This window comes from Solanum stenotomum, chromosome 1 (assembly GCF_019186545.1).
Source record: "Solanum stenotomum isolate F172 chromosome 1, ASM1918654v1, whole genome shotgun sequence".
In the NCBI taxonomy this organism is placed as follows: Eukaryota; Viridiplantae; Streptophyta; class Magnoliopsida; order Solanales; family Solanaceae; genus Solanum; species Solanum stenotomum.
The window spans coordinates 96,613,731-96,635,720 of NC_064282.1; the positions used below are offsets into that span (position 1 = coordinate 96,613,731).

Below are 21,990 nucleotides of genomic sequence, written 5' to 3' on the forward strand. Positions count from 1 at the left end.
TATTGAAATAATCTGTTTCTTATTTCTGGTATTTTGTTGCAAGTGTCATTGTGATGTGGTTAACAGAATTAGTTACAGTTAGTTATGAAATTAGAATCTTCTAGAAGAAGATTAGCTGGACCTACAAGTACTAAGCATCAATTGTAATCGATACAATTTTTCAGATTCAATAAAACAGTTCTCATCTATCTTCTCTTTCTAAACCTCTCTCTAATAGCTTAAAAGGAATTCATCAATGGTGGATATATCCGCCATGAATTCTGCATACAGAACTCAAAATTAACATGGTATCAGAGCGGCGATCTCACCTTCAGCTGAGTTTAGAAGTTTGAGTTCATCGCATTAATTTTGTTTAGTACATCAATGACGGGAGAACAATCTACTCCAGAAATGGAAGTTCCAGCTACAACGATGATCGATCATCATCATCCTCTCTATCTTCAAGCTTCTGATTCTCCAGGCTTAGTAATAATTCCGATCAAACTCACAGGACCAGAGAACTACTCTCTGTGGAGCAGATTGATGAAACTAGCACTGCGAGGCAAAGGAAAGCTTGGGTTCGTGGATGGAAATTGCACAAAGAGTAAGTTTAAAGGAGAACTAGAAGAATTATGGGAGAAGTGTAACGCAATTGTGTTGTCATGGATTGGCAGTACTGTTTCTGCTGATTTGATACCAAGCATAGTTTATGCTTCAAATGCTAAGAAGGTATGGGATGAATTCAAGGAGCGTTTTGATAGATCGAATTTAACGAGGATTTACTATTTGTGGGCAGAAATTGCCAATTTGAAACAGGGAACTGACTCTGTGACAAGCTATTACTCTAAAATGAAGGATCTATGGAACGAACTTGATGTCATGGTTCCACTACCTTCCTGTGATTGTGAAGAGTCTAATGCTTATATAGACCATTTGAAATCGCAGCGATTGTTACAGTTCCTTATGGGCCTTAATGAGAGTTATAGCAACCTGAGAAGTCACATTTTATCTCGCAATGCAAGTGTGACTGTGAATGAAGCTTATGCTACCATGGCTCAAGAGGAAAGCCAAAGATCATTAGGAGTGGTTGATGCTCAGAAGGATCCCTTGATTATGATGACAGGAAGGGCTCAAGGTTACAGATCTACCAGACCAGCAGGTCATGGAGGGTCTGGAGGAGCTGGGAGAGGACATGGAGGGTCTGGAGGAGCTGGAATACCTTGTATCCATTGTGGCTACAAAGGTCATCTAAAGGATAATTGCTACAGGGTAGTTGGCTATCCTTCAGACTTCATAAGCAGGAGGAAAGCTTCACAACAAAATCAACAAGCACAATCCAGTCAGGGCAAACCTACAGCCAACACTAGCACCAGTACCAAATCAGGAGTTCCACAAAGAACTGGCTCAGATGGTTCTTCTTCCAGTTCAGGATCAGGTTACTTCCTCACTGAGCAGCAATATCAGGAATTGCTTGGGAAACAGGATCACACAAACTCCATTAGTGAATGTGTTTCTAACATGGCAGGTATACATTCTTTATTATCAAATGTTTTTGCATATGAGTGGATTGTTGATTCTGGAGCCTCTCACCACACTACACCTTGTAAGGATCTGCTGTTTGACATTAGAAAGCTAGACAACCATCTGAGTGACAAAGTTCAGGTACCCACTGGTGGGAGATGTCAGATCACTAGTGCAGGGAATGCTAATATTTTTGGAACATCACAAATACAGAATGTTCTACATGTTCCTGATTTCAAGTTTAACCTTCTCTCAGTGTCTAAAATAACCAAGGACTTGTCATGCGTTGTTCTATTCTTTCCTAATTTTTGTGTCTTTCAGGGACTTTACAATGGCAAGGTCTTGGGGATTGGTAGAGAAAGGGACGGGTTGTATCTCTTAAAGGAACAAGTCACTCCTACTACAAATGTTGTCAGTTTCAAACACAAAGCAGAAGGTGTTCTTTGGCATCTCAGATTGGGCCATCCTTCCTCAACTGTGATGCATCACATTCCATCTATTTCCAAATATGTTAGTAATAATATACAGGACAATTGTCACATATGTCCTCTTGCTAAACATCATAGGTCCACCTTTCCTACTAGTTCTAGTCAGTCACTTACTTGTTTTGACTTGATTCATGTAGACTTGTGGGGGCCCTATAGAAAGCCTACGTATGATAAGAAACACTACTTTGTCACTATTGTTGATGACTACAACAAATATACATGGATCTGTCTGTTACATTCTAAATGTGAAGTTACTACTGTCTTGAAGAATTTCCTTTGTATGATTAAAACTCAGTTTAATGTCAATGTGAAATCTTTAAGATCTGACAATGGAACTGAATTTTTCAACACTCAATGTATGCAATTATTGGCCTCACATGGCATAATTCACCAAAGCAGTTGTCCCTACACTCCTCAACAGAATGGCATAGTGGAAAGAAAACATAGGCACATTTTAGAAAAGGCCAGAGCCCTTAAATTTCAAAGTGGTGTGCCTATCAGTTTTTGGGGTGATTGTGTTAAAACCTCTGTGTATTTGATCAATAAATTGCCTTCTCCAGTTTTAATTGGGAAGACACCTTATGAACTACTGTATGGAAAGATGCCTATCCTTGATCACTTAAAGGTGTTTGGTTGCTTATGTTATGCTAGTAACTTACCTAGAAGTGACAAGTTTGCTGCAAGGGCAAAGAAGGCTGTTTTGGTTGGCTATTCTGAAACTCAAAAGGGCTACAGATTATATGACCTGGAGGATAAAATTTTTTTTGTCAATAGGGATGTTGATTTCAGAGAATCTATTTTTCCTTTTAAGATAGATGCCACATCAGATTTGGACATGTTTCATATCACTCCTATAGATCCTTTCATCCCTGATAATGCTCCTGGTCCATTAGATATTGGAAAACACCCTCAGACTTTGCCTGACTTAGTTGAGAACATGGAAAGTGACTCCTTTCTGGATCCTACTTTACTTCCTGAAGAAGTGCAGAATCCTACTCTGGTTGCAGAAGATTTGCATGGTCCTCCTCTAGTTGATACAGAAGTGCCGGATGCTATTGTCATTGACTCCACCTCTGCTACTTCTGATCACAGCAGACCAGTCAGGGCAACCAGGCCTCCAATATGGCTTCGTGATTATGTTTCTGCTATTCAGCCTAAAGGGAGCTGCTCCTACCCTATCTCTCAATATGTTTCTTATGATCATTTGTCCCCAGCTTATCAGATGTATTTGGCAAATGTGTCCATTCCTACTGAACCAACCTCCTTCAAAATGGCTTCTCAAGATCCTAGATGGATTCATGCAATGCAACAGGAGATAGATGCTCTAGAAGCTAATCNTTATGGAGCTGTTCGGTCAGAAGAAAAAATACTTTTCATGAAAAATGTTTTCCTCTGTACCAAAAACACCCTATAAGTTGAGAAACTTTTGCAGCAAAGTTTGATTTTCCCAAGAGTATGATAAAGATTTGTTTGATATTAAATGAAACAAAAAATAATACTAATAAAAAGATGAAGGGGCAATATATCCCTCATCGGTTGATACAAAGGAAAACAAGTATTAAGAAGGGTATAAAAGAATAGGAAGGAGCAACAAGAAACATACTTACCTGGACGGGGTCAATGGGCGATCAATAAGACCCATGGCCTAGGTTTGTGACCTCCATTGCACTTTGGAGGGGTGCCTACCTAAGGTCGGCCCAAGTGGTCGAGCCTACGTCATAATTTGTTGCTGTGGGGGCCTGCGTTCGCGCGGCCCCTACCCAATTCTTAACCCAATTTTTCCTATTTTTGATGATTTATTCAGTCCAAAGCATCCTATGCCACATTTTCATCGATCACCTTGTGAGCATATATTTCTTATATCAGAACCACAACAATTCTAGTTTCAATTGTTTTCTCCAAATGTTTCTTATTTATGTACCACACGTTTCTTATAGTTATGATTTTTAGTATTTTGTATGTTGTATGAGCTAAATTCAAGTTGCAATATTTACCTTGATATGGTTAATGGGCGATCAATATAGCTCACGACGTAGATTGGTGACCTAAATTGCACTTTGGAGTGATGGATGTCTATTTAATGTCACACTTTGGAGTGGTAGGTTGGTGACCTCTATTGCACTTCGGAGTGGTGGATGTACATCTAACGTTGGTCAAGCCTATATCATAATCTGTCTTTGGTGACCTCTATTGCACTTTGGACGGGTCGAGCCTATATCATAATTTGTCTTTGGGTGACATCTATTGCACTTTGGACGGGTGGATGTCCATCTAAGGTCGGTCCAAGTGGTCGAGCCTATATCATAATTTGTGGCAGTGGGAGCCGTATCCTAATTCATAATCAAAATTTCGTTGTTTTTGGTTACTTTTAACTCTCTCGTTGTTTCATTTTGAACCAATTGTTTAGAGTAGTAAATGATTTATCTTTTTATTTCTACTCTTACTTATGAATCTTCCATACCTTGGTTTCAAGATCCCCTTTTGTGAAAACAAACTTCTATTTTGTCTATAAGGTTGAACAATATATATACAACCACACATTAGAACAAAGTGTAATGTTATCATAAAGTGTAATTTTCATTTGCACAATTTTCAAAAAGAGTGACAAAATCTAAATGAAAGCCTACAAATGGACATTTGATGGCGAGTGTCCGCGCCATCAAGAGAACATCTTTCCACTTGTTAGAAACCGGTGAATCCGCGCCTTTTGGCTGGCCTGAGGAGCATCGATAAAGTGGATTCAGGATCATAGGAAGTGACATTAATGTCTAGAAACGTTTGACAAGTTGCTGCTATTTGTCAGTTGAGAAGATCAATCTCAGATTTCAATCCATTCAATATCTCCTACTTTTATATGATACGATACACGAAAATCCTGACTCCATCACTAATCGGAATTCAACTATTAATATTTTAATCATACGAGAAAGTATAAAGGACAAACTTAAGTTGTTTCTATAGATATTGAAGGACTGACTTGTGAGTACCACATTGATAAAAAATGAGTATATACAAACTTTGTCCCAATATAAAAATGCAGCATAGATTAACTGAAGAGCTCACGCAGCCACGCAGTGAGCACAAAGCGAACTATTCTTTCGCCTTTTACTAAAGAATACCGTGCGCGCGCTGCAATCAGTGGCATACGCCAATTTTTGGAGGGATTCTCTTCTATAGAGGACCCCAACAATACTAGTTTTTAACCTTTTTACATGTGTTCATTCATAGTAACATTTGTTTATATTCTGATTTTATAATATAGTGACACTTTGTGAAGAGTTTTCAAATTTCAAGATGTCTGATTAAAGGCGGAGGGGATTGATCCCACCTTTGAAAGATTGGTTTTGCTCTGTCAAAACAGCTTATCGATTTATTTTAAATTTCGTTTACTCTAGTTATCAAGCTGAACTGCCTTTTGTTAAGAAGCTTGAATCGTTCATTTACTCTAAGTCTTATTATCGACGCAATGGATTAATGCTATTTGAAAACACTTTCAATACAAAAAAGAGCTCCTTCCGGCTATACTCTAGTTGGACAGTCTTAGTTCAGTTTGAGAAGTGAAGGAGGCACAAAGAGCTAACAAAGAGTCTTTCTATTTGACTGTCCGAAATATATTTTTTTCTTCTGGAAGGACAGACAAGAGGAGCAAATTCTAGTTGTGAAACAAAAAAATGCAAAATGGGTTCTCAATTATTATTTGAACACATGCAATAAATCTATAAACACATATAGATTTTAGACTAAAGTTACTGCATTTGACCGAACCCGTAAGCTACACATTGACTCTGACTGAGCATAAAATTAGTTGAAGTGCACACAAATGTGTCAGGACACCACGGTAATAACAAGAAAAATAAATGAAAAAGACAAATATCAAATTGCCTAGTGCACATTTTAAGTTGGCATTTTTGTTAACATCATATGATACCTCATAAAATTAGTCGAAGTGTACACAGGTCAAAGACATCACGGTTATATATGAAGAATAAAACGAAAAAAAAGAAATAACATTATGAACCTGTTCTATAAGTAGGAAAATATTTTTCATGAAAAATGTTTTCCTCTGTACCGAACACGCCTTATAAGTTGAGTAACTTTTGTAGAAAGTTTAATTTTCCCAGGAGTATGATAAAGATTTGTTTGTTGTCTATCTAGTTTGGTATTAAATGAAAAAAAAATGATAACAAAAACATGAAGGGCAATATATCCCTCATCGGTTGACACAAAGGAAAACAAGTATAAAGATGGGTATAAAAGAATAGGAAGGAGCAACAAGTAACATACTTACCTGGACGGGGTCAATGGGCGATCAATAAGACCCATGGCCTAGGTTTGTGACCTCCATTGCACTTTGGAGGGGTGCCTACCTAAGGTCGATCCAAGTGGTCGAGCCTATGTCATAATTTGTTGCAGCTGGGGTTTGCGTACGCGCAGCCCCTACTAATTCTCATGCAATATTTTTTTTTTTTGTTGTGTCACAATTAATCTTTGAACTTTTATATTATAGCTAGGTGAACAAATAATCTGTTAAGTTTTGGACCATGAAAACCAGTAAACATATACTTGTATCCTTAACTATTTACACAGACTATAAAAATGATGTGAAATTTTCCCGAGCTACGGAACTGATGAGTCTAGCGAACAATATCACAACGTGTTAAGAATATCTTTGGATTGTTTTAGCCCAATGACATACTGATACTTCCGTCAATGATTTATAGATTCTTCTAAGGAGTGATAAAATCTTAGCTCTGAGATACACTACTCAATAAAAAAAGGTGACTTGTGCGTTTGGAGGATCCAACACGGGTCCAGTGCAACAACATTTTTGGAGAGTCTAAACAACATAGATTATACCATAGAAGATGCAATTTAAACAAACACAACTGTTATTTTTTCCGAATTGATCAGTTGAAAACACCCTATGCTATGTTTCATCGAACACCTTGAAGGAAAAGAAGTAGAGAGAAGGAGTGAATTGAGTACCACATTGATAAAACATGCCTAAATACAAACTTTGTCCCAATATAAAAGTGCAGCACAGATATGCAAGAAAAATCACGCAGCCATGCAGTGAGCACAAAGCGAACTATTCTTTCGCCTTTTACTAAAGAATACCGTGTGAGCGCTGCAATCAGTGGCATACGCCAATTTTTGGAGGGATTCTCTTCTTTAGAGGACCCCAACAATACTAGTTTAAACCTTTTCAACATGTGTTCTTATACATAGTAACATTTTTTATATTCTGATATTATAATATAGTGACACACTTTCAAGTTAACATCATATATATAGTACCTCATAGAATTAGTCGAAATGCACATAAGTCAAAGACATCACAGTTGTACGAAGAATAAAATGAAAAGAAATAACATTATGGAAGTCGAAGTGCACTTAAGTCAAAGACATCACAATTGTACGAAGAATAAAATGAAAAGAAATAACATTATGGAGCTGTTCAGTTAGAAGGAAAAATACTTCTCATGAAAAATATTTTCCTCTGTACCAAAAATACCCTGTAAGTTGAGAAACTTTTGCAGTAAGTTTAATTTTCCCAAGAGTATGATAAAGCTTTGTTTGATATTTTAAATGAAACAAAAAATAATAAGAAGTAGATGAAAGGCAATATTGTGGATAATATTCCTTTTCTTTTAATGCAAAGGATAAGTTACATCTTTTAGCTCTCCGTAATTAATCTATATGAACATTGCTAAGTCGTTAGTATATGTGAAATAGGAGAGTTACTTCCACATTAATGGTTCACATTTATCTCAAGTGTTAGTTTCTTAACTTCGTAAGAAAATATTCAGAAGACTTGAAGTTACTTTTGTATTATAACAAATTTGTCATTAAAGTAAGAGTAATGTTTCATTACATTGATTATACGTTAGTTTCTTACATTCTTTTGATGGATGAAAATGTAAATAATTTTCCTATTTAAGGATATCATTTGGGAGCTAAACACAGAGAAGAAAAAACAAATGTCCTTTCTTTCATTTACTATCTCCTTCACCAATTTCTTTATTGGCTTAATTAATCATTCTCCCTATTGTGGATTTCCAGGCAATTGTTTTTGTGCAACTCCAAACTTTCAGCCATTAGTGCACGTGTTTGAGAGTAACTGTGGAACCTTGGGGAGCGACCAANAGAAGACTTGAAGTTACTTTTGTATTATAACAAATTTGTCATTAAAGTAAGAGTAATGTTTCATTACATTGATTATACGTTAGTTTCTTACATTCTTTTGATGGATGAAAATGTAAATAATTTTCTTATTTAAGGATATCATTTGGGAGCTAAACACAGAGAATAAAAAAAACGAGACCTTTTTTCATTTACTATCTCCTTCACCAATTTCTTTGTTGGCTTAAATAATCATTCTCCCTATTGTGGATTTCCGGGCAATTGTTTTTGTGCAACTCCAAACTTTCAGCCATGAGTGCACGTGTTTGAGAGTAACTGTGGAACCTTGGGGAGCGATCAGCTACAACAATTTGCACCGGAGTCGGGCCGAAATAGCTTTCAAGGCAGTGGCTTGCCACGACACAGTGTTTGTGTTAAATTATTCACGACTTTATAATTTTTACTCCACTATTAATATTGTAGTATTTTCCCCAACAAATATATCCCTCATCGGTTGACACAAAGGAAAACAAGTATTAAGATGGTTATATAAAAAATAGGAAGGAACATTAAGAAACATACATACCTAGATGGGGTCAATGGGTGATCAATAAGACCCATGGCCTAGGTTTGTGACCTTCATTGCACTTTGAAGGGGTGCTTATCTAAGGTCGGCCCAAGTGGTCGAGCCTACGTCATAATTTGTTGCAGTGGGGGCATGTGTTCGCGTGGCCCTACCAATATTTAAGCAAAAATTTCTTGTTTCAGATTTGCTTAGTCTCCCGGGTAGCGGCTGCGCGAATGCAAGCGGGGAACTGGTAAGATTGTCCATCTCCAGTCTTATCATTCACTTCTTGTTAGTTATTGTTATCTCTTGTATTCTGATTACCTAATCAGAAAGGGAAAATACATAAGTACCCCCCTAACCTATGCCTAAAATTCCTAAGACACACCTAACCTTTACTAAGGCCTTATTACCCCCCGAACTTATTTTATTTATAGTTTTCTACCCTTTTTCGGCCTACGTGGCACTATCTTGTGGGCCCAACGCGTGTTGACAATTTTTTCAAGGATAGTGCCACGTAGACCGAAAAGAGGTAGAAAATTTATTAAAAAATAAGTTCGGAGGAGGGAGGGTAATAGGACCTTAGTAAAGGTTAGGTGTGTCTCAGAGATTTTGGGCATAGGCTGGGGGGGGGGGGGTACTTATGCATTTTCCCAATCAGAAATAATAAAAGATGAAAGGAAAAAGCAAAGAACTAATCCGAGTCCACATAATCCACTGTGTGTCCTTACGAAATTTAATCCCCTCAAATACCCGAGGTTGCAGATTAATTCCTCCCAAGATAAAACCGATTAACCATTAAAGAAGTAGTGGTACCTCAAACTTCGATAATTTCAACGAACTCAAAATGACAGCAACGAATCACACAGACACGATCAATCGATTTTTTGTTTTATATGAAATGTATGCAAGAGAAGAGAGGAATTCAATGCAGAAAAATGAGAGAAAGCCTCTCTATTTATAGCAGACAAAGGGTAAAAGTCACAACTTTTTGGAAAAGAGATAACCTTTCAGAAAGGTCACAACCCTTTGGAAAAGACACAACCTTTCAAACGGTCACAACCCTTTAGAAAAGACACAACCTTTTATAATGGTCACAACTCTTCGGCAAAGTCACAACCCTTCAGGAGAGTCAGAACCCTTCATTTCCTGTTCACACCTTTAAAACCCAACAGTTATGGTGGGGAACTTCACGTTTAAAGTTCAGATTTTCAATGGCTCTCTACGATTTTAAAAAGTAACTCAAGGATTTAATCTTGCATGCCCCGTATACTTCTGCACTCAATAGCCACTACGCAACGGGTCTCTATTGGTATTGGTTCTAACGTGATGATTATTAAACTTTGACCTTTTACGTGTTAGGTGAACCAACTTTGCCAAATTTGCTAGAGTTGTGGAGCTAACGAGTCTATGAATAGAGCATCGAAATCGTTTGGCTTTTGATCCATAGCTAACAATATTACAACATGTTAAGAGTATCTTCGGATTATTTTAGCCCAACATCATACTGATACTTCCGTCACATTGACAGACATCGAATGACTCAAAAACTAAATAATTTTTTGTTTTTATAGACTTCTTCTGAGGAGTGATAAAATCTTAGCTCTGAGAGACAAGGTTTCATATGCAAAATTTTCTTACTTTTGTTTTGTTATATGTTTTATTTGTTGCCAACCATTGCTGATATATATTTTGAACTTTTATATAATAGTTGAACAAATAATCTGTTCAGTTGGACGTCCATGAAAACCAGTAACATATGCATCCTTTTAACTAATTTACATGGACTAAAAAAATGATGAGAAATCTTAGCTCTGAGATGCAAGGTTCCATACGCTACTTGATAAAAAAAGGTGACTTGTGCGTTTGGAGGATCCAACACGGGTCCGGTGCAACAACATTTTTGGAGAGTCTAAACAACGTAGATTATACCATAGAAGAAGCAATTTAAACAAACACAACTACTACTTTTTCCGAATTGATTGAACCCTGTGCGATGTTTCATTGAACACCTTGAAGGAAAAGAAGCAGAGAGTAGGAGTGAGTTGAGTACCACATTGATAAAACATGACTAAATACAAACTTTGTCCCAATATAAAATGTAAGCACATGTTGACTCAAGATTCCACGCAGCCACGCAGTGAGCACAAAGTGAACTATTCTTTCGCCTTTTACTAAAGAATACCGTGTGAGCGCTGCAATTAGTGGCATACGCCAATTTTTGGAGGGATTTTCTTCTTTAGAGGATCCCAACAATGCTAGTTTTTAACCTTTTCTACGTGTGTTCTTATTCATAGTAACATTTGTTTTTATTCTGATATTATATTACTACGTATTTTGAGATTTCTGATTGGAAGGAGAGACAAGAGGGAAATTATATAGAGGAGCAAATTTTAGTTGTGAAACAAAAAAAATGCAAACAGGGTTCTCAATTATTATTTGAGTACATGCAATAAATCTCTCAACAAATATAGAATTTAGACTAAAGCCACTGCTTGGCCGAACGCGTAAGCTACACATTGACTTTACCCGAGCATATAATTAATTGAAGTGCACACAAATGTCTCTAGACACCACGGTAATAACAAGAAAAAAAACCGAAAAGGACGATATCAGATTGCCCATTGCACATTTTAAGTTAACATCATATGGTACCTCATAAAAATAGTCGAAATGCACACAGGTCAAAGACATCACGATTGTATGAAGAGTAAAACGAAAAGAAGAAATAACATTATGGAACTGTTTGGTAAGAAGGAAAAATACTTTTCATGAAAAATATTTTCCTCTGTGACCAAAAAACACCCAATAAGTTGAGAAACTTTTGCAGTAAATTTAATTTTCCCAAGAGTATGAAAAATAAAGAATTGTTTGATATTAAATGAAACAAAAAATAATACTCTAATATAAAGATGAAGGGCTAATATATCCCTCATCTGTTGACACAAAGGAAAACAAGTATTAAGATGGGTATAAAAAAATAGGAAGCAGCAATAAGAAACATACTTACCTGGACGGGGTCAATGGGCGATCAATAAGACCCATGGCCTAGGTTTGTGACCTCCATTGCACTTTGGAGGGGTGCCTACCTAAGGTCGATCCAAGTGGTCGAGCCTACGTCATAATTTGTTGCAGCGGGGGCCTGCGTTCGCGCAGCCCCTACTAATTCTCAATCAAAATTTTCTTTGTTTTTGTTTTGTTTTGTGTTAATTTTTATCTTTGAACAAAATATCTGTTCAGTTGGACCATGAAAACCAGTAACATATAATTGTATCCTTAACTCTTTACATGGAATAAGAAAATGAAGAGAAATTTTCCTGAGCTACAGAACTAACAATATCACAAATGTTAAGAGTATCTTCGGATTGTTTTAGCCCAATAACATACTGATACTTCCGTCAATGATTTATAGATTCTTCATGGACTTCTTCTAAGGAGTGATAAAATCTTAGCTCTGAGATACAATGTTCCATACGCAACTCGATAAAAAAAGGTGACTTGTGCGTTTGGAGGATCCAACACGGGTTCAGTGCAACAACATTTTTGGAGAGTTTAAACAACTTCGATTATACCATAGAAGAAGCAATTTAAACTAACACAACTATTATTCTTTTCCGAATTGATCAGTTGAAAACACCCTATGCGATGTTTCATCGAAAACCTTGAAGGAAAAGAAGCAGAGAGAAGGAGTGAGTTGAGTACCACATTGATAAAAAACCAGTATATACAAACTTTTGTCCCAATATAAAAATGCAGCACAGATTTGTTTGATAACTCACGCAGCCACGCAGTGAGCACAAAGCGAACTATTCTTTCGCCTTTTACTAAAGAATACCGTGTGCGCGCTGCAATTAGTGGCATACGCCAATTTTTGGAGGGATTCTCTTCTTTAGAGGACCCCAACAATGCTAGTTTTCAACCTTTTCTACACGTGTTCTTATACTTAGCAACAATTTTGATATTCTGATATTATAATATAGTGACTCTTTATGAAGGGTAGATTTCTGATAAGGGTGCAAAAAGGCTTCTCAATTAATAATATGAACACATGCAATAAATCTCTCAACTCATAGAGAATTAGACTAAAGCTACACATGCAATAAATCTCTCAACACATAGAGAATTTAGACTAAAGCTACTGCATTTGGCTGAACCCGTAAGCTACACATTGACTTTGCCCGAGCATAGAATTAGTTGAAATGCACACAAATGTCTCAAGACACCACGGTAATAACAAGAAAAAAAACGAAAAGGACGATGTCAGATTGCCCAGTGCACATTTTTAAGTTAACATCATATGGTACCTCATAGAATTAGTCAAAGTGCACACAAGTCAAAGACATTGACGAGCACAGACACACTATAAGTTTAGCGATTTGCTAGTCAAAGATAGTATCAGTGGCGGATCCAGGATTTAGAGTCCGTGGGTGCCAAATAAACTTATCGATTAAATTAATTTTATATTTGATTAAATTATTTGTCTTTTCGATATATATCATAAATCAATCAATAAAATGTAAATAATAAGATATTACACTTTTATTGAGTATTTAATCAAATAAAAGAAAAGTCAAAGGAGTAATAATGTAATTAATTTAATTTAAGTCAATAACAATTATAAAAAAATAAAAATAACAATAAAAATTGTGCCAGCTGTTTTTCCTTAAAAAAACGTGCTTGGAGCCTTTTTTTTCTTCTTAAAAAACGTCTGCATCAAATTTCTCAAAAAAATAGGTACAAATGGGATTCGAACCCGCAACATCAGCCTTCTAAAGTTGCCCTCCTACCATGGCACCACAAGACAATTTTGTTCTGTGGGTGGTACGCTTTATATTTATATAAATATTATATATATATATATATATATATATATATATATGTATGTATATATAGAGTTTCCGTCGAAGTTCGGGGGTGGCGTGGCACCCCCAAACCTCTGCATACATCCGCCACTGGATAGTATAGTATAAAGATCGTTTCCACATGGATTGGTACAAATAATAATTCAATCAAATCTTGGTAACTATTATTCAGGTGATCAAAAGAACAAAGTTGGTTGTGGTTATGACCACTTTTATAGACTAAATGATGATTAAAAACAATTGGTAACTATGAAGTTTAATATCAATAATAAAAGATAGGGTACAAGACGAAACAAGTGCATAATGATAGTTGGGATCTGACCACATTAATTTATCACATCTAAAGTTCTATCGATTCTCTCGAATTCGATAGCTTATTAGAGTGTATCCTTAAGCCTTAGATTTTTCTTCCAAGTAAATCTCAAGTTAAAGAATAAACCAATTATAATCTTGTGATTCTAATATGCAAGAACATGTTAATGAGTGTTCTTAAGGAAGTAACGTCCTTCAACTATTTTTCCTTGAGATTTAATCAATAATTGTCAACAAGCTCCTTCGATTACTTTAGAGAAAATATATTGATTCAATCCAACAAAACTATGCAACAATGTTCACCAAGATATCCCTCTTTCAATTAAATAAAATAATGAATAAGGTTGCAATTCAATTCAAACTTCCATAACAAGTTCAAGCATAAGAATGAAAAATCAAAATCCCAACAAATTCATCAATACAACATGTTTGTCGAATACCCTCTAAGAATCTACTCCATGGAGGAGAATAAGTTTACTAAGAACAAAGATGAAAATGAAGAAATAGCAATCAAACTTTGAATCCCAACTTTCGTTTTGGATTCGAGTAGTGTACCGCCGTGTTCCACCTCCTCTTCTTCGTAACCTAGCCTTTCTTTTTTCTCTTTTTCTCGATCATTTTCCTTGGGACCAGCTCCAACACAATATAGCATAGGGTTTCCTCCAAAATTCCAAAAACACCCTTACTTATAATGTTTTCATGCCTCAACTCCGTGCAGGCGCTTGGACGCGCGATTGGCGCGCGGAGAGCCAGTAAACAACTTGGGTTTCACCCGGGCGCGCCGCTGGGCCTGCTGAAAAACGGCTACTCAACTTCTGCTCTTTTTTTCTTTCTTTGATCTTCTTGTTCCCCATTTTTTACTAATCATGCATGTTCAACACTTGAGTTGACCACCCTATATACATGAAAAATAGACCAATAATTGCAAAATTGACATTAAAACTTATCTAAACTTTCTCATTTTATTCTCCCATCAAACATCACGATTGTAGGAAGAATAAAACAAAAAGAAGAAATAACGTTATGGAGCTGTTCGGTAAGAAGAAAAAATACTTTTCATGAAAAATGTTTTCCTCTGTACCAAAAACACCCTATAAGTTGAGAAACTTATGCAGTAAAGTTTAATTTTCCCAAGAGTATGATAAAGATTTGTTTGATATTAAATGAAACAAAAAATAATACTAATAAAAAGATGAAGGGCCAATATATCCCTCATCGGTTGATACAAAGGAAAACAAGTATTAAGATGGGTATAAAAGAATAGGAAGGAGCAACAAGAAACATACTTACCTGGACGGGGTCAATGGGCGATCAATAAGACCCATGGCCTAGGTTTGTGACCTCCATTGCACTTTGGAGGGGTGCCTACCTAAGGTCGGCCCAAGTGGTCGAGCCTACGTCATAATTTGTTGCAGCGGGGGCTTGCGTTCGCGCAGCCCCTACCAATCTTAAGCAAATTTTTCTTGTTTTGTATTTACTTTGTCTCTTAGGGGTGGACCTATATGCATAGTTTTGAACACCTTAGAACCAATACTGATAGAAACTTGTAGCATAGTGCCAATTGTATGCATGAAACTTACATGGCGCCCACGTTCAATTCTATTTACTATTCAAAGTTTGAACATGTAGAGAGCGTGAAGTTCCCCATTACGTTAAGAGTATATTTTGGAAAGGATCATACCAAAGCGAACAATATCAATATCAGTTCAAGTTTCCATGACAATCGTGTGCGATAGATATACGAGCACACATTAGAACAAAGTCTTAACGTTATCAGAAAGGGTAATTTTCATTTGCACAATTTTCAAAAAGACGAACAAAATCTAAATGAAAGCCTAAAAATGGACATTTGCATAAATCAGCTGTCTAAAACTAACAATATAGACTGCACAAACTCTCTTTGATGGCGAGTGTCCGCGCCATCAAGAGAACATCTTCCCAATTATTAGAAACGGGTGAATCAACACCTTTTGGCCGGTCTGAGATGCATCGATAACGTGGATTGACATTAATGTCTAGAAACTTTTGAAGAGTTGCAGCTATTTGTCAATTGAGAAGTTCAATCCATTCAATATCTCCTACTTTTATATGATACGATACACGAAAATCCTGACTCCACCACTAATCGGAATTCAACTATTAATATTTTATTCATAAGAGAAAGTATAAAGGACGAACTTAAGTCGTTTCTATAGATATTGAAGGACTGACTTGTGAGTACCACATTGATAAAAAACCAGTATATACAAACATCCCAATATAAAACTGCAGCACAGATTAGTTTGATGGCTCATGCAGTCACGCAGTGAGCACAAAGCGAACTATTCTTTCGCCTTTTACTAAAAAATACCGTGTGCGCGCTGCAATCAGTGGCATACGCCAATTTTTGGAGGGGTTCTCTTCTTTGAGTACCCCAACAATTCTAGTTTCAATTTTCTTTTATATACTTGTCTTGTTATATAGTTTATAGTATTTTAGATGAGCAAAATTTGAGCTGCATAACAAAAAATGTAAACTGCTTCTTCTAAGGTACATTAGTTTGTACTTGTTTTTTTTTTATTTTGTCCACCTTATAGAATTAGTCGAAGTGCACATAGGCTAACGACATCACAGTGTTTGGAATGAAGGAAAAATGTTTTCGTCCATATGGAACACACCCTACAAGTTGAGCAACTTTTGCAGTAAGCATAGATTATTGTCAACACCTTTAATCTCAGTACCAACTAGACTCTTGATTTTGTCATTGAAATTGGATTATATGATTTAGTCAATACTTGCGCTATCATTTGGGTGTGCACACGGTAAACCCCCCACGCTTCTATGCAATAGATCGCAAACCACACAGGAGAGGTAACCTACACTAGGCAAGTCATGTACGACGAGCTCGAGCCAGAAGACAAATCCATTGCTTTTGTTGGCAAGGAATTTCGAACTTGAGACCTCCAAGATGGAAGTCCCAAGCCCAAACCACTAGGCCACCCCAAAGGGTATGATTTACTCAATACTGAAATTCACAAGGGCTTTTTAATCTTATTTTTATTTGCCCATGATTATGGTAAAGATTTGTTTGTTGTCTATCTGGTTTGCTAGTAAATGAAAAAAAAAAGAGATGAAGTGCAATATATCCCTCATCGGTTGATACAAAGGAAAACAGGTATAAAGATGGCTATAAAAGAATAGGAAGGAGCGACATGAAACATACTTACCTGGACAGGGTCAATGGGCGATCAATAAGACCCATGGCCTAGGTTTGTGACCTCCATTGCACTTTGGAGGGGTGCCTACCTAAGGTCGGCCCAAGTGGTCGAGCCTACGTCATAATTTGTTGCAGCGGGGACTTGCGTTCGCGCAGCCCCTACCAATTCTTAAGCAAATTTTTCTTGTTTTGTATTTACTTCTCTCAGTGGTGGACCTATATACATAGTTTTGAACACCTTAGAACCAATACTGATGGAAACTTGTAGCATAGTGCTAATTGTATGCACAAAGCTTACATGGCGCCCACGTTCAATTCTATTTACTATCCAAAGTTTGAACACGTAGAGAGCGTGAAGTTCCCCATTACATTAAGGGTATTTTGGAAAGGATCATACCAAAGCGAACAATATCAATACCAGTTCAAGTTTCTACTCTTACTTCTGAATCTTCCATACCTTGGTTTTTCAAGATCCCCTTTTGTGAAAACAAACTTCTATTTTGCCTATAAGGTTGAACAATATATATACAACCACACATTAGAACAAAGTCTAATGTTATCATAAAGGGTAATTTTCATTTGCACAATTTTAAAAAAGGTTGACAAAATCTAAATGAAAGCCTAAAAATGGACATTTGCATAAATCAGCCTAAAAATGGACATTTGATGGCGAGTGTCCGCGCCATCAAGAGAACATCTTTCCACTTGTTAGAAACCGGTGAATCCGCGCCTTTTGGCTGGCCTGAGGCACATCGATAAAGTGGATTCAGGATCATAGGAAGGGACATTAATGTCTAGAAACGTTTGACAAGTTGCTGCTATTTGTCAGTTGAGAAGATCAATCTCAGATTTCAATCCATTCAATTATCTCCTACTTTTATATGATACGATACACAAAAATCCCGACTCCATCACTAATCGGAATTCAACTATTAATATTTTAATCATACGAGAAAGTATAAAAGACAAACTAAAGTCGTTTCTATAGATATTGAAGGACTGACTTGTGAGTACCACATTGATAAAAAAACGAGTATATACAAACTTTGTCCCAATATAAAAATGCAGCACAGATTAACTGAAAAGATCACGCAGCCACGCAGTGAGCACAAAGCGAACTATTCTTTCGCCTTTTACTAAAGAATACCGTGTGCGTGCTGCAATCAGTGGCATACGCCAATTTTTGGAGGGATTCTCTTCTATAGAGGACCCCAACAATTCTAGCTTCAATTTTTTAAATACTTGTCTTATAATAATATAATATATAGTATTTTATATGAGCAAAATTTGTGCTGCTTAACAAAAAATGCAAACTGCTTTTTCTGACTTTAGTTTATGCTTGGCTCGTTTGATTTGGTCCGGATTAGTCGAAGTGCACATAGGCCAAACACATCACGGTTGAAAAGACATCAAGATCGGTTGTATGAAAAGACGAAAAAAAGGAAATAACATTATGGAAGTGTTCGGTATGAAGGAAAAATATTTTCGTCCATATGGAACACACATATAAGTTGAGCAGCTTTTGCAGTAAGTATAGATTTTTGTTAACATCAGTTTCTGCACAACACCTTTAATCTCAGTACAACTAGACACTTGACTTTGTCACTAAAATTGGATTATATGATTTAGTCAATACTCTTTTTTTTAAGGCAAGAGTACTCATTACCCCCTGAACTTGAAGCTTTTTACACGGTGTACACCTAAACTAAATTCCATTTTAATTACCCCCGAACTTGTTTATTCCTCCGCCGCGTACACCTTTTTTGTCCACCTAGCGTAGAAATTGACAACACACTCTACTAGGCGCATGAGGAAGTGATTTTTTGCCACATCACAAAGCTACAACGGTAAAAAAACGTAAAATCTCCATTTTTCTTTAATATTTGGCATATTTTAAACGAAAAATAGGGCAAAATGTAAATGAAAAGTAACGGAAACAAAGATTAACACTTATTTGGTAAGAATTTCCAACAAATTTGAAATTCAAGGAGTTCTGCGAAATCAACCCTTATTCAAAAATAACTTTTAAACAATGAATTTTAATATTTGGCATATTTTTAAACGAAAAATAGGGCAAAATGTAAATGAAAAGTAGAGGAAACAAAGATTAACACTTATTTGGTAAGAATTTCAGACAAATTTGAAATTTAATCTTCCAACTTTACGTCTAGAAAAACCCAAATCCAAAAGGAGTTCCACGAAATCAGCCCTTATTCAAAAATAACTTTTAAACAAAGAATTTTGAATTTAAGAAATTTATTTTTTGCAATATTAATTTATCTAGGTGGCTATTATTTATCCAGGTGGAAATCCACATCACCACTTTTGCCAACTGTCGCGCGCGTGTAGTCACACTAGGAGCAGGTGGACGAAAAAGGTGTACGCGATGGAGGAATAAACAAGTTCGGGATAATTAAAACGGAATTTAGTTTAGGTGTACACCGTATAAAAAACTTCAAGTTCAGGGGGGTAATGACTACTTTTGCCATTTTTTAATAACCAGGGAAACCGCAACTGCTATCCTTTGGGTGCGCACAGAGGTAATCGCACTAGATAAACCCAGTGCGACGAGCTCAACCTAGAAGGTAAATCCCTTGCTTTCACTGGCAAGGGATTTCAAACTTGAGATCTCCAACATGGAAGTCCCAAGCCCAAACTACTTGCCAGCCCAAAGGTTATGATTTACTCATTACTGAAATTCACAAGGCTTTTTAATATTATTTTTAATTGCCCATGAGTATGGTAAAGATTTATTTACTATTAAATGAAAAAAAAGAAGATGAAGTGCAATATATCCCTCATTGGTTGACACAAAGGAAAATAAGTATTAAGATGGGTATAAAAAAATAGGAAGGAACAACAAGAAACATACTTACCTGTACGGGGTCAATGGGCACGATCAATAAGACCCATGGCCTAGGTTTGTGACCTTCATTGCACTTTGAAGGGGTGCTTATCTAAGGTCGGTCCAAGTGGTCGAGCCTACGTCATAATTTGTTGCAGTGGGGGCTTGCGTTCGCGCAACCCCTACCAATTCTTAAGCAACATTCTGGAGAGTCTACACAACATAGATTATACCATAGAAGAAGCAATTTAAACTAGCTTTGAGATGCAAGGTTCCACACCCTACTCGATAAAAAAAGGTGACTTGTGTGTTTGGAGGCTCCAACACGGGTTCAGTGGAACAACATTTCTGGAGAGTCTACACACCATAGATTATACCATAGAAGAAGCAATTTAAACTAACACAACTGTTATTTTTTTTCGAATTGATCAGTTGAAAAATCCCTATGCGATGTTTCATCGAAGACCTTGAAGCAAAAAGAAGGGGTGAGTTGAGTACCACATTGATAAAACACGAGCAAAAACTAACTTTGTCCCAATATAAAAGTGCAGCACAGGTTAGCTTAAGCACTTACGCAGCCATGCAGTGAGCACAAAGCGAACTATTCTTTCGCCTTTTACTAAAGAATACCGTGTGCGCGCTGCAATTAGTGGCATACGCCAATTTTTGGAGGGATTCTCTTCTTTAGAGGACCCCAACAATACTAGTTTAAACCTTTTCTACATGTGTTATTATACATAGTAACCTTTTTTATATTCTGGTATTATAATATAGGTTGTATGAAGAATAAAACGAAAAGAAATAACATTATGGAGCTGTTAGGTCAGAAGGAAAAATACTTTGTTTTCCTCTGTACCAAAAACAACCAATAAGTTGAGAAACTGTTGCAGTAAGTTTAATTTTCCCAAGAAAATGATAAAGATTTATTTGATATTAAATGAAACAAAAAATAATAAGAAGAAGATGAAAGGCAATATTGTGGATAGTATTCCTTTTCTTTTAATGCAAAGGATAAGTTACATCTTTTAGCTCTCCGTAATTAATCTATGTGAACATTACTAAGTCATTAGTATATGTGAAATAGGAGAGTTACTTCCACATTAATGGTTCACATTTATCTCAAATGTCAGTTTCTTAACTTCGTAAGAAAATATTCAGAAGACTTGAAGTTACTTTTGTATTATAACAAATTTGTCATTAAAGTAAGAGTAATGTTTCATTACATTGATTATACGTTAGTTTCTTACATTCTTTTGATGGATGAAAATGTAAATAATTTTCCTATTTAAGGATATCATTTGGGAGCTAAACACAGAGAAGAAAAAACAAATGTCCTTTCTTTCATTTACTATCTCCTTCACCAATTTCTTTATTGGCTTAATTAATCATTCTCCCTATTGTGGATTTCCAGGCAATTGTTTTTGTGCAACTCCAAACTTTCAGCCATTAGTGCACGTGTTTGAGAGTAACTGTGGAACCTTGGGGAGCGACCAACTACAACGATTTGCACCAGAGTCGGGCCGAAATCGCGTTCAAGGCAGTGGCTTGCCATGACACAGTGTTTGTGTTAAGTTATTTACTACTTTATAATTTTAGTCCAATATCAATATTGTAGTATTTTTCCAACAAATATATCCCTCATCGGTTGACACAAAGGAAAACAAGTATTAAGATGGTTATAAAAAAATAGGAAGGAACATTAAGAAACATACATACCTAGACGGGGTCAATGGGTGATCAATAAGACCCATGGCCTAGGTTTGTGACCTTCATTGCACTTTGAAGGGGTGCTTATCTAAGGCCGGCCCAAGTGGTCGAGCCTACGTCATAATTTGTTGCAGTGGGGGCATGCGTTCGCGTGTCCCTACCCAATTCTTAACCAATAATTTCTTGTTTCAGATTTGCTTAGTCTCTCGGTAGGGGATGCGCGAATGCAGGTGGGGAACTGGTAAGATATTCCATCTCCAATCTTATCATTCACTTCTTGTTAGTTATTGTTATCTCTTGTATTCTGATTACCTAATTAGAAATAATAAAAGATGAAAGGAAAAAACAAAGAACTAATCCGATTCCGCAGAACCCATTGTGTGTCCTTAAGA

General features: G+C 36.4%; 15 non-coding genes across 15 annotated transcripts; all 15 read left to right on the plus strand.

Annotated features, from left to right (window-relative positions):
- Positions 1-3,587: 3,587 nt before the first annotated feature.
- On the plus strand, positions 3,588-3,748 carry LOC125853930 (U1 spliceosomal RNA). Its single transcript, XR_007445237.1, has one exon. It is a non-coding gene; the product is annotated as a U1 spliceosomal RNA (small nuclear RNA).
- Positions 3,749-5,053: 1,305 nt separating this feature from the next.
- Positions 5,054-5,171, plus strand: LOC125853969 (U5 spliceosomal RNA). The gene has a single exon (XR_007445270.1). It is a non-coding gene; the product is annotated as a U5 spliceosomal RNA (small nuclear RNA).
- A 1,097-nt stretch (positions 5,172-6,268) lies between these two features.
- LOC125853937 (U1 spliceosomal RNA) lies at positions 6,269-6,429 on the plus strand. Its single transcript, XR_007445244.1, has one exon. It is a non-coding gene; the product is annotated as a U1 spliceosomal RNA (small nuclear RNA).
- Positions 6,430-7,052: 623 nt separating this feature from the next.
- Positions 7,053-7,169, plus strand: LOC125853974 (U5 spliceosomal RNA). The gene has a single exon (XR_007445274.1). It is a non-coding gene; the product is annotated as a U5 spliceosomal RNA (small nuclear RNA).
- A 1,520-nt stretch (positions 7,170-8,689) lies between these two features.
- On the plus strand, positions 8,690-8,850 carry LOC125853946 (U1 spliceosomal RNA). Its single transcript, XR_007445252.1, has one exon. It is a non-coding gene; the product is annotated as a U1 spliceosomal RNA (small nuclear RNA).
- A 1,957-nt stretch (positions 8,851-10,807) lies between these two features.
- LOC125853971 (U5 spliceosomal RNA) lies at positions 10,808-10,924 on the plus strand. Its single transcript, XR_007445271.1, has one exon. It is a non-coding gene; the product is annotated as a U5 spliceosomal RNA (small nuclear RNA).
- Positions 10,925-11,678: 754 nt separating this feature from the next.
- On the plus strand, positions 11,679-11,839 carry LOC125853933 (U1 spliceosomal RNA). The gene has a single exon (XR_007445240.1). It is a non-coding gene; the product is annotated as a U1 spliceosomal RNA (small nuclear RNA).
- Positions 11,840-12,457: 618 nt separating this feature from the next.
- On the plus strand, positions 12,458-12,574 carry LOC125853959 (U5 spliceosomal RNA). The gene has a single exon (XR_007445260.1). It is a non-coding gene; the product is annotated as a U5 spliceosomal RNA (small nuclear RNA).
- Positions 12,575-15,132: 2,558 nt separating this feature from the next.
- LOC125853931 (U1 spliceosomal RNA) lies at positions 15,133-15,293 on the plus strand. Its single transcript, XR_007445238.1, has one exon. It is a non-coding gene; the product is annotated as a U1 spliceosomal RNA (small nuclear RNA).
- Positions 15,294-16,146: 853 nt separating this feature from the next.
- Positions 16,147-16,263, plus strand: LOC125853972 (U5 spliceosomal RNA). The gene has a single exon (XR_007445272.1). It is a non-coding gene; the product is annotated as a U5 spliceosomal RNA (small nuclear RNA).
- Positions 16,264-17,048: 785 nt separating this feature from the next.
- Positions 17,049-17,209, plus strand: LOC125853936 (U1 spliceosomal RNA). Its single transcript, XR_007445243.1, has one exon. It is a non-coding gene; the product is annotated as a U1 spliceosomal RNA (small nuclear RNA).
- A 930-nt stretch (positions 17,210-18,139) lies between these two features.
- On the plus strand, positions 18,140-18,257 carry LOC125853966 (U5 spliceosomal RNA). Its single transcript, XR_007445267.1, has one exon. It is a non-coding gene; the product is annotated as a U5 spliceosomal RNA (small nuclear RNA).
- Positions 18,258-19,914: 1,657 nt separating this feature from the next.
- Positions 19,915-20,077, plus strand: LOC125853945 (U1 spliceosomal RNA). The gene has a single exon (XR_007445251.1). It is a non-coding gene; the product is annotated as a U1 spliceosomal RNA (small nuclear RNA).
- A 390-nt stretch (positions 20,078-20,467) lies between these two features.
- LOC125853963 (U5 spliceosomal RNA) lies at positions 20,468-20,584 on the plus strand. The gene has a single exon (XR_007445264.1). It is a non-coding gene; the product is annotated as a U5 spliceosomal RNA (small nuclear RNA).
- Positions 20,585-21,599: 1,015 nt separating this feature from the next.
- Positions 21,600-21,760, plus strand: LOC125853943 (U1 spliceosomal RNA). The gene has a single exon (XR_007445249.1). It is a non-coding gene; the product is annotated as a U1 spliceosomal RNA (small nuclear RNA).
- Positions 21,761-21,990: the final 230 nt, after the last annotated feature.